At 41.0% G+C, this 13861-nt stretch overlaps 1 protein-coding gene across 4 annotated transcripts in view; it reads right to left on the bottom strand.

Annotated features, from left to right (window-relative positions):
- LOC140693124 (uncharacterized) overlaps nucleotides 1–13861 on the bottom strand; it is an 843637-nt gene that overhangs the window by 334598 nt on the left and 495178 nt on the right. The window contains exon 3 of one of the 4 annotated variants that reach the window (XR_012068803.1): nucleotides 11745–11888. The exons of 1 other annotated variant lie outside the window; for it this stretch is intronic. The gene's annotated coding sequence lies outside the window, so the exon portion shown is untranslated. Of the gene's footprint in view, nucleotides 1–9841; nucleotides 9963–11744; nucleotides 11889–12440; nucleotides 12628–13861 lie in introns of all 4 variants that reach the window. 2 more of the 4 variants (XR_012068808.1, XR_012068809.1) reach the window with 2 other exon arrangements.

The raw sequence follows: 13861 nt of genomic DNA, 5'->3' as shown, positions 1-13861 counted from the left end.
CTCAGAGAAGAGTCAACTCAGCAGAGCGTCCTGCTGGGGAGAACCCCTGCAGCAGCACTGCAGGCTGCCTGCCCTCCCACACGCTCTGACGACTGCTAGTGTCCTCCGTGGAAACCAGGCCAACAGAGCTGTTCCCTACAGCTACAAAGTCCCAAATATTAAATAAAACCTTTCATTTTATACTATATGTTACATATATGCCCATCTCTGAAAACAGCTTTGCCAGAAGCCCAAATCTTCAACATTAATCTGCAAAGGCAAATCAGGTCCCCAAGGGAAAACAAGTCTTAAGACGATGCTAAGACCTCCAAAGTCCTCTCCACGACCATAAACCAAACTGCCTGTAGGTCTGCAGCTGCAGGAGGCTACATGTCTGCTTTTAAAGCAACCCCTTCCTGCCCTCGGGTGCTACAATGCCATTCTACGCCCTCCCATCTCAGGGTAAGAGCACCCACTGCAGAACCTTGCAGGGCAGCACTGACAGGACTGGACAATGAGGATCAGAGCTAAACTAAGCCTTCTGATGACACGAGTTGTCACTCTGTCACTTTACAGATGAAGATATATAGAGAGAGAGGTGGGGTGTTATTGTTCAAAGTCACACAGATAAAAAGTGACAAAGTCTATAACTCTGCTCCTCCCTCTGGTGTGACGCCCCAACTGGGACAACCACAGGGTTCTTTCGTGCCTGCCTGACCAGTTCTTTCCTATCACTCATGACCCACCACAGGGTCTGAAATTAGCCTGCATTTGCAGCATCTTTTCCCTCCAGTTTCTCAGGAACAAGGCTGTTCGGGCCACTTTATGACTTCCAGGTCCCCGAAATCTCCGTGCTCAGGCTGCTCTTGCCTGTGCATCCGGCCCGCTGCTCAGAGGCTCTTCCTCCCCTGCAGGAGGACGTTTCTACTCTTCACAGGGACACCCCCTTAGGGGATCCCTCCTCTCGCCCTCAGCATGGCAGGTGTCCCAGGCCACATCGCGAGATGCCCCAATAGGACTGCATCTGCCCAGGTCTGCTAGTCAGACCAGCAGCCTCAGAGCCAGGGATTATGCCCAGGTCACACTGCAAACCTACTGCCCGCCTCACAGTCCCCAGCCAGCAGGTCACCTGGAAGTCACAGCAAGTGCCCCACCCAATCCAGAAGCCTCTTCATTTCCCAGCACCACTGATGACTGGTTTCCAAACTTTGGTCAGTTTCGCACAAAACAACACCTTCTACTGTGTAGCGGGTGGTTTTTGCTTCTGCACCCCATTCTTACTGAAAACGTTAAGGGAAACCAAAAAGCCTCTTCTCAACCCTTTTCTGATGATACCCTCCCACCCACAATATACATATGCTCAAGAGATTTGGATCCACGTGATTTTGTTTCCCTTACAATAAGTGGCTCAAAACACTGCGGGATTATTTTTCCTTTGAGGGTATTAGGACTCAGTTTCTCGGCTTTAATCTGTTTTTGTCTTTGTCTTCTTTGTTCCTAGCAGTTGCCACCTCTTACTCCCTTCAGCAGCCTCCCTCCCAACTTCTAGTCTAGGAAATCAGCTGTGATGAGGGGCACGGGGGCATTCACAGAAGATGCAACAAAGGCAAAAAGAGGCTATATAATTTGCCAAAGATATCACCTTCAACCCCCAACAGAGTGTGTCATGTCCCTGTGTTTAACTCTTATTCTAAGCAAGTTAACTTTTTGTAGATTATGTTTATAAAGATGAGAAATCAAAATACATACAAGGACACACATCAACTCTAAGATATTCATTAACTCCACTATTTTGTTTCTATTTATTTTATTTGTATTAAAAAATTAAGAACCCCTGCAACCAATATAACAAAATGTTACTGGGTTTTAAATACAGAATATAGAGGGGTTAAGTGTGTCATTACTCATCCTTATATGTATGTTCACAAGATAAAATTATTTGAAAGTCTCTCTCCCCTCTCCCTACTCACTACTGGCTCTCACCTGAGATCCCAGACCACACAACTAACAACCTTTCACTTTACCCACATCTGAACTCATCAGTTTTCCCCCAGAAATCCCTCTGCAGCTTTCCCTCCTCAGAACACAGCAGGACCATCATTTAACTCATTAATCCACCCAGAAACCTGGGCCTTACTCCATCCTACCTTCACAGACAGCTTTAAATCTTTCTTTTTACCATCTAAACATGCCTTCAATCTGTTCGCTTTTACCCACTATCCTACCGCTCAAGTGGAAGCCACCAACACTGCCCACCTGGACTCACGAGTCTCCCAAGTGGCCCCACAGCCACTCTCCCCTACTTGAGACAAATGGGATTGTGTCACTCCCATGCTTTTTGGGCTCTTTTCAGACCCACTGTTCATAGAAGAAACCCCAATTTCTTCACCTTGTGAAGGTGTTTGCCATGAAACTGTCAGCTCATGGAGGGCAGGGCACGCCCTCTCCCCTCAACCCCACTCTCTGGCAGAGCATCAGCTTGGGAGGACCCGCTGAGCTACATCAGCCTGTATCCTAAACCTGGTCTTGGGTTCTTAGCAAACTGCTTCACTTATCCATACATATCCAAGGTAGATAAGAAAGATTTTAGATGTTGAGCTAGACTATTCATTTGGGGATTTTGCACTGGCAACCTGCAAGTATATGTTCTAATGTTTGTGTCTTGTTAAAACCACACCCAGATTAAAGGAGTATTTGTGGAATGTCTTCGGAGTAAAAGGGTTCTGTACTTTTACAGATTTTATGTTTTATAACATGAATAACCCGGACAGGGTCACAAATGGAACCGCCTCACAAGTGACAGAAGACAGGTGAGATGCATATAGCAACAGGTCACAAAGATGGTAAGAGCAAAGTTGTTTCTCCAAACCCCAAAAAAATTCCTCCAAGAACAGAAAACTCAGAATTTTGAAAGTAAAATACTATCATATAAGGAAAGAAAATAAATAATCCTCTTCATCAGGGTTTCAAGATCTGACTGCAGAGTTATTAGCAGGCTATACTGAATCCTAGCACAGAAAATTCAGATGGACTAGTGGTGAGTAAGTTCCAGGAAAACGGCAGTAATTCCTCCACTTGAAAGAGGACACACACTCACTTGTTCAAGGTGATTGCAAACAACATTCTGCAGAAATTCAGAATATTCAGGCACCGCTTCTAGATGGTGATGACACGGAAGGATGGCTTGGATGCATGCTTCTAACTGAGTCACCGGCATTCTTACACTGCAGGGGGAAACGGAGGCCCTCAGCCAAGAGCAGAGATGTTCCTGTCATGTATCCCAGGTCGTGCCTCGGGGACTCAGTGTCCTGTAGCAGTCCGGCCCCAGGCGAGGACCAGCAGCGTGGCCCACCCAAGCAGGAAGGGCACTGTGCTTGAGAAAGCCCACACCAGATGGGAGCAAGAGTGGCTGGTGGGGTTTTGTGAACCTATGAATGCTCATAGAAAAACACCTGCATACATTCAAGTGATACAATTAACAGTAGCATTCTTTTTAACAAAATTTCAAATGTCAGTGGTAATTTTACCATTCCTTTTCTCTTGTCCCCTGCACTCTGAGACAGGCTTAGGTTCTCTCACACTTGCAGCTCTGATGCAATAGTTGTGAAGTTATTTTACTTTACTGCAAGTGTCTTCGCTCCACGTGTCACTGTGACTGTCGTCTCTTAACACAGTCAGATATCTTCCTGGATCTCTCCATGAGTTCCTTGCTCCTGCTTCTCAGATCCTGAGATAAAGAACAGGTGAAGGCACATGACTGGAAAAGTCAATGTGGACTTGAGCAAAGTCCTCAGTGACCCCCTAGGTGAGTGTTGACCACCCCTTAGCTTCGATTCTCAAAGTTCTGCCCAGGGTGACATCCAGACAGGAGGGAGTCCTGGGCCCAATTAAAAGCTGTGTGGCTTGGGTGCGGGGAAAGGTGCAGGAGCTAGTTCCGTAGCCGGGACCCTCCACACCTCTGCTCCTCTCTCTCCCGAGGCCCCGCTGCCAAGCCCCCACGTTCCCTGATATTCTGTCCTTCTCTTCTACTCTACTTCAAGCCCTTTTCCTCTTCCTTTATTCCCTGATTATCTGCAGCTGGAGAGATTTTTCCATCACAAAATCTGAAAAAATTTCCTGCAGCTGAAAAAGAGGTCTCCAGAGGTCAATGCCCATATGGTGGTTCCCGAAGAGAGCCCCTGGTTAGGGGGACCCTCACCAACACTCACGGGACATCCGGTATGTTACAGGGTCGACCACCCCCAACAAGAGTTTGCTGTGACCCCAAGGCACGCACAGCATCCCTGCTCACTAAAGTGTAGTTGTAATCCGTTATTAAGAAACAAAAATAAAAAAAATTTCTCATGTTTCTTACTAAAATTATTTATGAGTTAGAAAAAGAAATTGTAAAAGAAAAGAACAAATTTGACTCCATGTTAGATGTGTTCGTTTGGCTTTAAACCTGTACCTTGTTTTCTAGGCTCCGACTTGCTATCTCTGCACCTTTTGTAAAAAAAAGTTGCCTTTAGCCTGAAATATCCAGGACAGCCTATTCTCCGGGCTCTGATCTTTAAGGATATTAGCTCTTCTACACTTATGTACAGATGGCAAGTTGCAAAATAGATAATAACCTTTCTTTCATTTGGAGGTTTTACGGGGGCACCTTAATTTGACCCACCATGGACAGCTGCAGGAACAAAGGATTCCAAGGACAAACAATTCGTACAGCGAGAAGTTTGCAACAACCAACCACATCCCCGCCGCTTTTTAGTATAAAAGGAGACTGAATTCTGCTTTGGGGAAGAGAGTTCTACTGGATATCAATATGCCATTTTCTGGGTCTGCCAGATTTTCAAATGAAGTCACTATTCCTTACTCCAACATCTCATCTCCCCATTTATTGGCCTGTCATGCAGCAAGCAGAACGAGTTTGGACTTGGTAACAAAATGACTGCATTAGAGGTAGTATGTCTCCACTGTTTCCTCATTTCCAGTATGTCACAACCTATCAATTTTATATGCTGTTTAACAACATGACAAAGACCTATTATACGGAATTGATTCCACAGAAATAAAATTATTTCTACTCCCTCAAGACTTTTTTCTTTTCTATTTTATTTTGTTTTGCTTATTGAAAAGAAAATAAAAGTCAAATCATTTTATCTCATGTATTTTTATAGCTACATAATGTAAATACTACAAAAATATTTAAATTGCAATAAAACTTGTTAATATGTTTGTATAAAGATATATAAACAATCAATGCAGATTAGGAAAGGAGTAGATATTTACTAAAAATCTACTGCACATCCAGTCTTTTACAAGCATATCCTGGAATATAAGCTCTATTATCCAGGGGTCCCCCACCCCCATTCTCACTGCCGATTCCCTTAGTAATCAACTACCAAGGCACCAGCATAGAACCATGCGATCGCTATTTTAGGTATAAATGAATGAATTAGCTCATTCAATTCTAAAACAGAAACCTTAAAATAAATACTGAACTTATTTACAGATAAACAAATTTGGACACAAAAAAGTACAGTTTCTCCCCCAAGACACAAAGATAATAATTGGTAAAGGCAAGATTTGAACTAATCTGCCTGATTATAAAGCTAAGGTGGAAATCCCCTTCGACTGTGTAGGTCCAGCAGCACAGCCCATCACCCTATCTTTGTTCAGATCTGGCTTTAGACAGCCTGAGACAGCACCCCATTCCTATGGAACTCGAGGGGAAACGATAACAATAAGGATTTTATATTCAGTAGTTTCTTAGGTCTCAATTATATAAAGTGTCAGCAGGTCAGCAGAAAACTCTGGGAAATATGAGTGGGTCCAGAGCTTTTCGCTGATAAGAAACTCAATCTATCAGGACAGAGTGACCTTCCCATGAGTGGCCTCATGAACATAAACTAAAGGCAGCTGAAATGAAAACTAGCAAGAACATGGAAGTGAAGCAGGAAGGATCCCTACTATCCCCTGCCCAGTTGCCTCTTCACCCGCGTGGACAAGATGGCAGAAGACCCAGGTTCTTGTCTAACTTACAACATCATGGATTCTCACCCATAAAATGTTGCGACTCTATGCTGTCTTAAGTCCTTTACAACTAAAATATGATGACACCAATATCTCAGCAGAATGTCTATGTCTCCACTTTCTCTCTTCTATTAGGAGACTATATCTATGACCACAAACAGAAATTCAATTAAAAACACCATGCACGAAGCCTGGTGAAAGTCTGTGTAAGAGACATTGTTCTCACTCTCTGTGAATGAAAACTCAGAAAAAGTGGACCTTCTCCCTCTGTAAGTGGGAGGTAGACTGATTGTGTGTGTGTGTGTGTTTGCACGCACATGTGTGTGTGTAAATCATATAAAATATATTCTGGGATTTGCACAGTTTTTTTTATGATACTATCATTTCATGAGGATGAGCCAACCTTTAAAGTAATTTGAATCTATTTTTCTGAGAGGCTCTTTTGGTGGAGGATGGGAAAGGGGAAAGGAAAGGAGGAAAGAAGTAAATGAAGCAAAGCTGTAAGAATACTGCTAGGGAAAGGCAAGACATTAATTTTGTTCCTACTTGCATCACACACAAATTAGGGACTGGCTTTCCCCCATGTCTTGTCAAGCACTGAGCTGCAGAAGAACAAGCGACAGCCCATTTCTCACTGAGCTTGTGACTGTATGTGACATCTTATAGACACAAATTATTTAACCTGATCAAACACTCTAGCAGCAGGATGTAATTCTCCTAATTTGAGAGACAAGAAAACAGGAAGTGAAAGACGGTATATAGCTTGACAAAAGTCAGAGGACAAGTAAACTAAAGAGGATGAATTCAAACTCAGATCTGAATGCAGAGTCTGATATTCCCACTCCCAGGGCTGGAAAATCCTTAACACAAGGTTCCCCAGCTCCTCTGCATTGTTCCTGGCACCAAGCATTTCCCATGGCGATGGTCTCCAATTCTCAGACACAGTGCTCTGTGCAGCCAATAACCTCCATTCGACCTTGATCATCTACCTGCCACGCCTACCAGGCTTCACCATACAGGCAGGAAAGCTGGATTTCAAGTGCATACAAAGCCACCCTGGTTTAAGCTGGACTGTTTATCAGCTTTTCCAGCATAAAGGCAGCCATGAAAGTGCTCACAGTTTGTACATGAGCCACACTACCTCTCTCCATCTGTCTCCCCACCTATACTACTTAGCTATGACCATTTTGAGAATCTTGGAAACAAATTTTTAAAAACAGAAAAGAAAGGATTCTGTAACAAGTACTTAATACTTACAATTTTAAATGAGAAGTTACAAAGTGAGTATTTACAAACCGAATCTGCCTTCCTAGGTGTCAGTTTTAACAGTTAAAAAATATAATAGCAAAAATTTCTCACTTAAAAAATTAACAAAAACATCAACAATAATCTGGAATAAACTCAAAAACAATGCCAATGTTGTACATGGAGAAAGTACAGGACTGTACTGAGGGGTAAAGTAAAAGTGTGAAAGTAGAGACATCAACCTTTTGTATGGAGGAGAGCAGTTTTAAAGATGTACGTTCTCCTAAAGATAATTCAAAATTACTAAAAAATCCCATGACAACACTTATCTTTTTTTTAACTTGAAAAAATTATATTAGAATTCTTCAGGAATAATAAAGTCATAATACAAGCCAAGAAATTTAGGGATCGAAAAAAGAATCAAAAAATTCACACTGTAATATATTAAATAAATTTTTACAATATGTAAGATATAGTGCTAGAGTAACAAAGTAAGATTGACAGAAATAAATCATGAGCTCAAAAAGAGACTCTAGTATACATAAGTATTTTTTACAGGTGGGATTTCAAATTAAAAAGCAAAGTATGAATTTAATAATTGTCTTGTTACAATCAGAGAATACCTGGAAAAAACAAATTCTATTCCCGTCAAAATGACCACAAGAAAAATTACAGAAAATGATGTAAATATTAGAAAGTACTAATAAGAGCAAATACAACTCTTTGCTCATATCAATTCAGCTTCTCCTCACTGTAACAAGTACCATTATCATCTCCATCTTAGAGATTAAAAAAACCTACAGAAGAAATTTATACCATTATAAGAAAGCATTTCTAAGAATAAAACCCAAAAAGAAGACATTTACTATCTTAAGATTATTTTGGGCCACAACAATAATGAAACTACTGAACAAAATGAAAGGCAAGAAATGACAAGTAAAAGCTCTCTGATACATGTTGATGAAGACAAGGGGTTAATGTTCATAATACACATTGAGCTGTCACAAAGCAGCAAGAAGCTCCCCCACTTAAATGTTTGCAAAGGACAAAAGGGATCATTCACTTTTTAAAAGTCAGATGGCTAATGAGTGAAAAATGCTCAAAACCTCACTGGTCATCAAGTGCAAACTAAAATAATGAAAATCATTTTGCTCGTCATATTGGCAAATATGTTTAAAAGATATTATAGCTAGTGTCCATCTTTGAGACAACAAACTGTGAGCGATCTTTTGGAGGATGACATGTCAATGGATATGTAAACTCTGAAAAACGTGTGTGCACACAGGCTGAACTCCACTTTTAGGAATCGTTACATTTAGAAAAAATCAGTTCAAAAAGATGTACTCATCAGAACATTTGCACAGCACTGTTTACAATGGTGGGAAGAAATGCTGAAGTGAAATCATATCCAGCGATAGAGAATTGGTTACATAAGTTATTCTACATCTTTTCATGCCCCACAGGAGAAGGAATTTCAAGATTCACTTGAAAGCATCCTGTGATGTATGAAGTTGTCACATCCAAGGACTAAATTTCCAGAAACCTTAGCTAAAGGAATACTCATACAAGATCACAGGAATGTTTGTACAAGAAGGATGCCAGTCAAACACCCTTTCTGACAGTGGAAAATGGAGAAAACTTAAGTGTTCACCATCAAGACAATGATGCGGTAAATCACGGAGAGCTGTGGGCACTAAAGTTGCAGCGTTTCAGCGTGGTCCAAGGCCTTGTCCACAGTACTCTCCCACAAAAGGTGTCGTTACACAAGAGACCAAACCTGCACATCAGGAGACCCCTTTACTCTATCTGAAAGGACCGGGTGAGTCTGGAGTGGGAGGAGGTCTATGATATATACGTTAGTGAATAAACCGAGCTGCAGAAAACATATAGTATGGCCTTATTTTTCAATAAAGCATATATACACACACATATACATAGATTTCTCATATACGTGTATGTATGTGTGTATATATATATGAGAAAGGCATAAAGGTCATGAAATATATACTCCACATTGTCAGCAGCTTTTACTCTCAGGAAAAAAGGGGAAGGGAAGTAGGGGACTTTCGGTACCACCACAGTTCTCTTTTCAGAATTTCAATTAAGTATACTTGGAATTTAAAAGTTTACTTAAGTACAAAGTAAAATGGACGATGCCTCCACAAAACAGAATGCTATACTGGTCATTAAAAATCATGTCAGGGGAGATAGAATATTGTAGAAAAATGTGTAATAAGCCGAATGGAAAATGGAGGTCTCCACACAGTAAACAGGCACACAGTGCTCACTGGTTTTTATGACAGAGCTGATACACACTGATGAAAAGAACAGAAAATAGATGTTAAAGTGTTAATTATTATCTTTGAGTACTGGGACCAGGATAGACCCTTTTGACTCTTTTTTCAGACTTTTATATTAAATACACATTATTTTTCATCTGAAAAATGCATTTTTAGATGTCTAGTACCACACATTGGAAAAAATACATGAGTAGTTACAGAAACAAATAACTAGGAGACACCGCAGCAGCGTCACACAGTGTAGAAAGGGCGATCCTGAATAACACCACGCAGTTACATAAGGACCCACAAAGTGAGAGCACCCGCTGTAACAGGACGCGGCTCCCTTCCATTTGTCAGTTGTGTCTTCAGGGCTGAGGCATTTCTGAGCACGGCCAGTGTCAGTGCTGGTGTCTGGATGGATGCCACTGGAGGTGAGGGCACCTGCAAGCCGAGAGGAAGAACAGAAGTAATCCTCTGCTTTTTCTGTCTTGTTTCTTTGTTACTTTTAAAGAGAGGCGTAAATAAGATAAACTGAATCTTCCTTACTGAAATTTCACTAATGAAGCCATTTTTAAAGTGTTCACAACTTATATTCTGCCTATAACTGTCTTTTCAAAAAAGCCTCATATTTATTAAATGTTAATTAACTCAGTTAATTAACTACATGTTGAAACCTTTTAAAAAACATGAAATGCACTACGTGAAAGCACCACACATGCAGTGACTAGCTCAGCTGTCTTTACGGCAGTGCAGTCAGCCCCCACCATCCCGAGACCCTGAACTCCTGATGCTGGGAAGAGAGCACGCTGCTTCCTCAGATGGAGAGAAACGGTAAAAGCATTTTCTGAAATCTACAGCACTGACAAAACATAACTGCTTAATCCCAGGCTCCTTGGAGGCTGTCATTTTCCGTTTCTGGCCAACACCCGTCAATGAGCAGAACCACCCCATTCCCGAGTCATGGGACTAACGTGGGCAGCAGTTTTGGAGAAATTTCCAGTTATAGAATGTTAACCAACTATACATAAAACTCTGAAAAAGAAAAGATGCAATACTCAGATTTTGGAAGACACTCAAAATATTCTCCTAAGTCTTAGTATTTGGAAAGGCTGGGCTTCTCCTAAGCCACTTATTTATTTCACAGCCAGTGAGCACCTCCCACAAACCCTGCTTCCCTGTGTGTGCTGGGAGCCTCAGGAACATTGATGCTGTCTATCTTATAAGTCACAAGGCAGAGGCGTGTGTCTCACGCCTGCAACTCTCACACAGGCTCAACTCCGAGCCTCAATTTGTGAACTTGGCCCCATTTTCTCACCTGTTTATTTGGTATCTGTTCTTCTGTAAGCTGCCTGAAGTGCTTCTTGGAACAAGTCAGAAGAATGAGTGGGTAGAGAAATGGACAGATGGACAGGTGAGAGATGGGCAGACAAACAGGGAGACTCCAAGAGAAGGGGAGCAAACAAAATTTCCTATGCAAAACCCTCTTCTAGTCAAGGAAGAAAACCATCACGAAGAAGTGTGAAGAGGCAGGTGGCTTAGGACTGTTTCCTGGATTCCATCAAAAGTCACACCACGTGATGAGAGGGTAGAAGTATAAATAATAAAAGAAAAAAAGCATGCATGTTTGAAAAATATATCTACATTATGTACTTTCTAAAGAATAGATTTATATCAGCAAGGCTCAATAACACAATCTTTGGGTATTTACAGAAGTGAGAATCCCATCTCCAATCCGCAAGACATCCCTTCAGAGCACTGAGGGTCTACACGGTGCGATCATAAAGCCGTAACCGCAAAAGCTGTGCTATCCTGCACTTACGAGGAACGAGCAGCTGTGCTTGGCCTGCCCACGCGCGTCGTTTACAACCCACAGCACCTCTACGGGGGAGGGATGACTAGCGAGCCCTGTCTCTGCAGGAAAGAAAAAAGTCCGGGAGAGGCTAAGCCGACCTACAAGTTCTCCATTTCACAGGACTTGTCACTCCAGAGCAGGACTCGAACTCGGCCCACGTTTGTAACCACAGTACTACCGTAATTTATGTGCTTTTTGTGTGTATAATACATTTGTTTCTGGCATGAAAGTGTATTTAATAAATGATCGGTTGTCTTGTATACTTCATTAGCTCACAATCTTTATATTTTTGAATTGTACTCTTCCCCTGGAGAAATGAACGGAAAGAGCAGTGGTCAGAATGAGGTGGGGCTTCATTCTTTATCTGTTACCTCATCTCATCCAAGTCCCCAAGCAGGGAGAAGGAGCAAATGTTCTCTTCATCTTTTAAAGAGAGGGCTCCAGTGATGGTGATTTACTCAACTCCAAAACTAAGTCTGGGGGAAGGGCACATGCAGCAACGAGAGCAGTATCACCTGTAGGAAGGCAAAAAGAGCTCAGGGGATGGCTCAATGGGTCAGCCTGATTTAATTTCAATTGATAATTCAATAACACACTCTAAAAATACTAGCATGCAATGGATTTGCTCTTTCTTGACATCTAGCAAGTTTCCACAGCCGACATGTAACATTATCATGAACTAGTGAAAAGAAGAGTCCACAGACAAGGAAAATCAATGCCACAGGCAGGCTGAAACCCAGGCTGGAGGAAAGGAAGAGAAAGGGCATATTTAAGAAGAGGGGAAAGTCTGGGAAAAAGATATCATCACAAGGACTCTCAAGCGTCATCCAGCAATCATATAATCATTCTTTCAAGAGAGAGTTACTTAGGTCCTATTTTGTGCGAGATTTTACAAAGGGCAAAGAGAGACCACAGCGTCCATGGTGGCAGCAAGTTGCGGGGCTATAATACAATTCTAATCTTGGTACCTTGCACAATTGTCCTCAGTATAAAGGCAAAAGTTAAAGTAAAATAATACTATGTAAACCATACACATTGCTGAAATAAATTAAAGAAGACCTAAATACCTGGAAAGACAAACCACGCAAATTCCTGGATCACATGACAATATTCTTGGGATGGCAGTGCTCCCCAGAGTGAAGCACACATACAACGTGGTCTTGATCACAATCCCAGCGGGCTCCTCAGCAATAACTGACTAGCTTCTGCTACAATTCATATGGGAATTCGAGGGTCTCAGTAACCAAAACGTACCTGAAAGAGTAGAACAAAGTGAGAGGACTTGTAATTCTCAATTTCAAACATTACAACTGTATCTACAAGTGAGATTAGAGGCCATTTTTAAGGTATTATTGTGTTTATCCTTATTTTCTAAATTCTGTACAACGAATATACCTGTTAGAATAAGAAAAATAAAAACTAAAGTATCTTTTAAAACATGCACACCGATTCATTCATTGGGGAAAATTATTTTAACTATAAAGAGGTAAACAAATATCTAGTGAAAAAGGACCACTTAAAAACAAGTCTGCATTTACAATTTTCATAAATTGAAAACTGAAAAGCACAAACACATCAAATTTCTAGGAAGACTGGTGAAACATATTAATAATTATTTTCAAAAATTCTAATTGCACAATGAAAACACAAGAAAGAGAAAATCGTGATTGACAGGAAACTGCGAACACGTGGAGAGCAAAGGCCTTGAAATCACTGTTCCTTTAACTCTGCTACTAGCTCAATAGGAGAGGAAATTCCTCAGTGAGGGGACAGTGGAATCCCATGCATAAGATAGGATACACAGTACAAACTGCAGTAGTATCGGGAGTGAATATGTTAGAAGAATTCTGAAGTTACAACATTGCTGAAAAACTATAAAAACACTGACAGACAGATTAAAACACACAGTCATACATATTATATAGAAACATGAACTCTGCTCCCATGTTGCATAGAAATACAAACATATTTGTTCATTTATGGGCACTGATTACTTTATCCCAGGTAGAATATTTCAACTAAAACAAATAATCAATATTACACTCCTATTGTCAAATGTACTTGATAACTTACTCTGCTATGTAACCATATGTGTCTAAGATAGATCTAAAATTAGTGAAAAAGAGCTTTGTATGGTTTCTTGAATTCTTCTCAAAATTCCAAGCTTAATTTTAAAATAGATCTGAGCAGTATTTCTATATTATCTTTTCCCTTGTGAAATGAACAACACAGTCTGTTGTCAAAATTCTGTCCTTACAATGATTCACGAGCACCATATCCTCACAAAACTGCTGGACAGCAAGTCACTATCCAGACACTGTGACCAAATAAATGAAACAGAAGGAAGACAGTGATCCTATTCTGGAGGGCTTATAGTCTGTGTCAACACTGGGGTTTTTACTTGATTGGTTTGATTGGGTAGCAAAATAAAATCAATCAAGTACTTTCTTTGAGCATTCTATAAGTCATGACTGTTTTTAGTGTCATT

The sequence above is a fragment of the Vicugna pacos genome, unplaced genomic scaffold (assembly GCF_048564905.1).
Source record: "Vicugna pacos unplaced genomic scaffold, VicPac4 scaffold_19, whole genome shotgun sequence".
In the NCBI taxonomy this organism is placed as follows: Eukaryota; Metazoa; Chordata; class Mammalia; order Artiodactyla; family Camelidae; genus Vicugna; species Vicugna pacos.
Note: the sequence above shows the minus strand (reverse complement) of the source record. Positions and strands in the feature narration are given on the sequence as shown.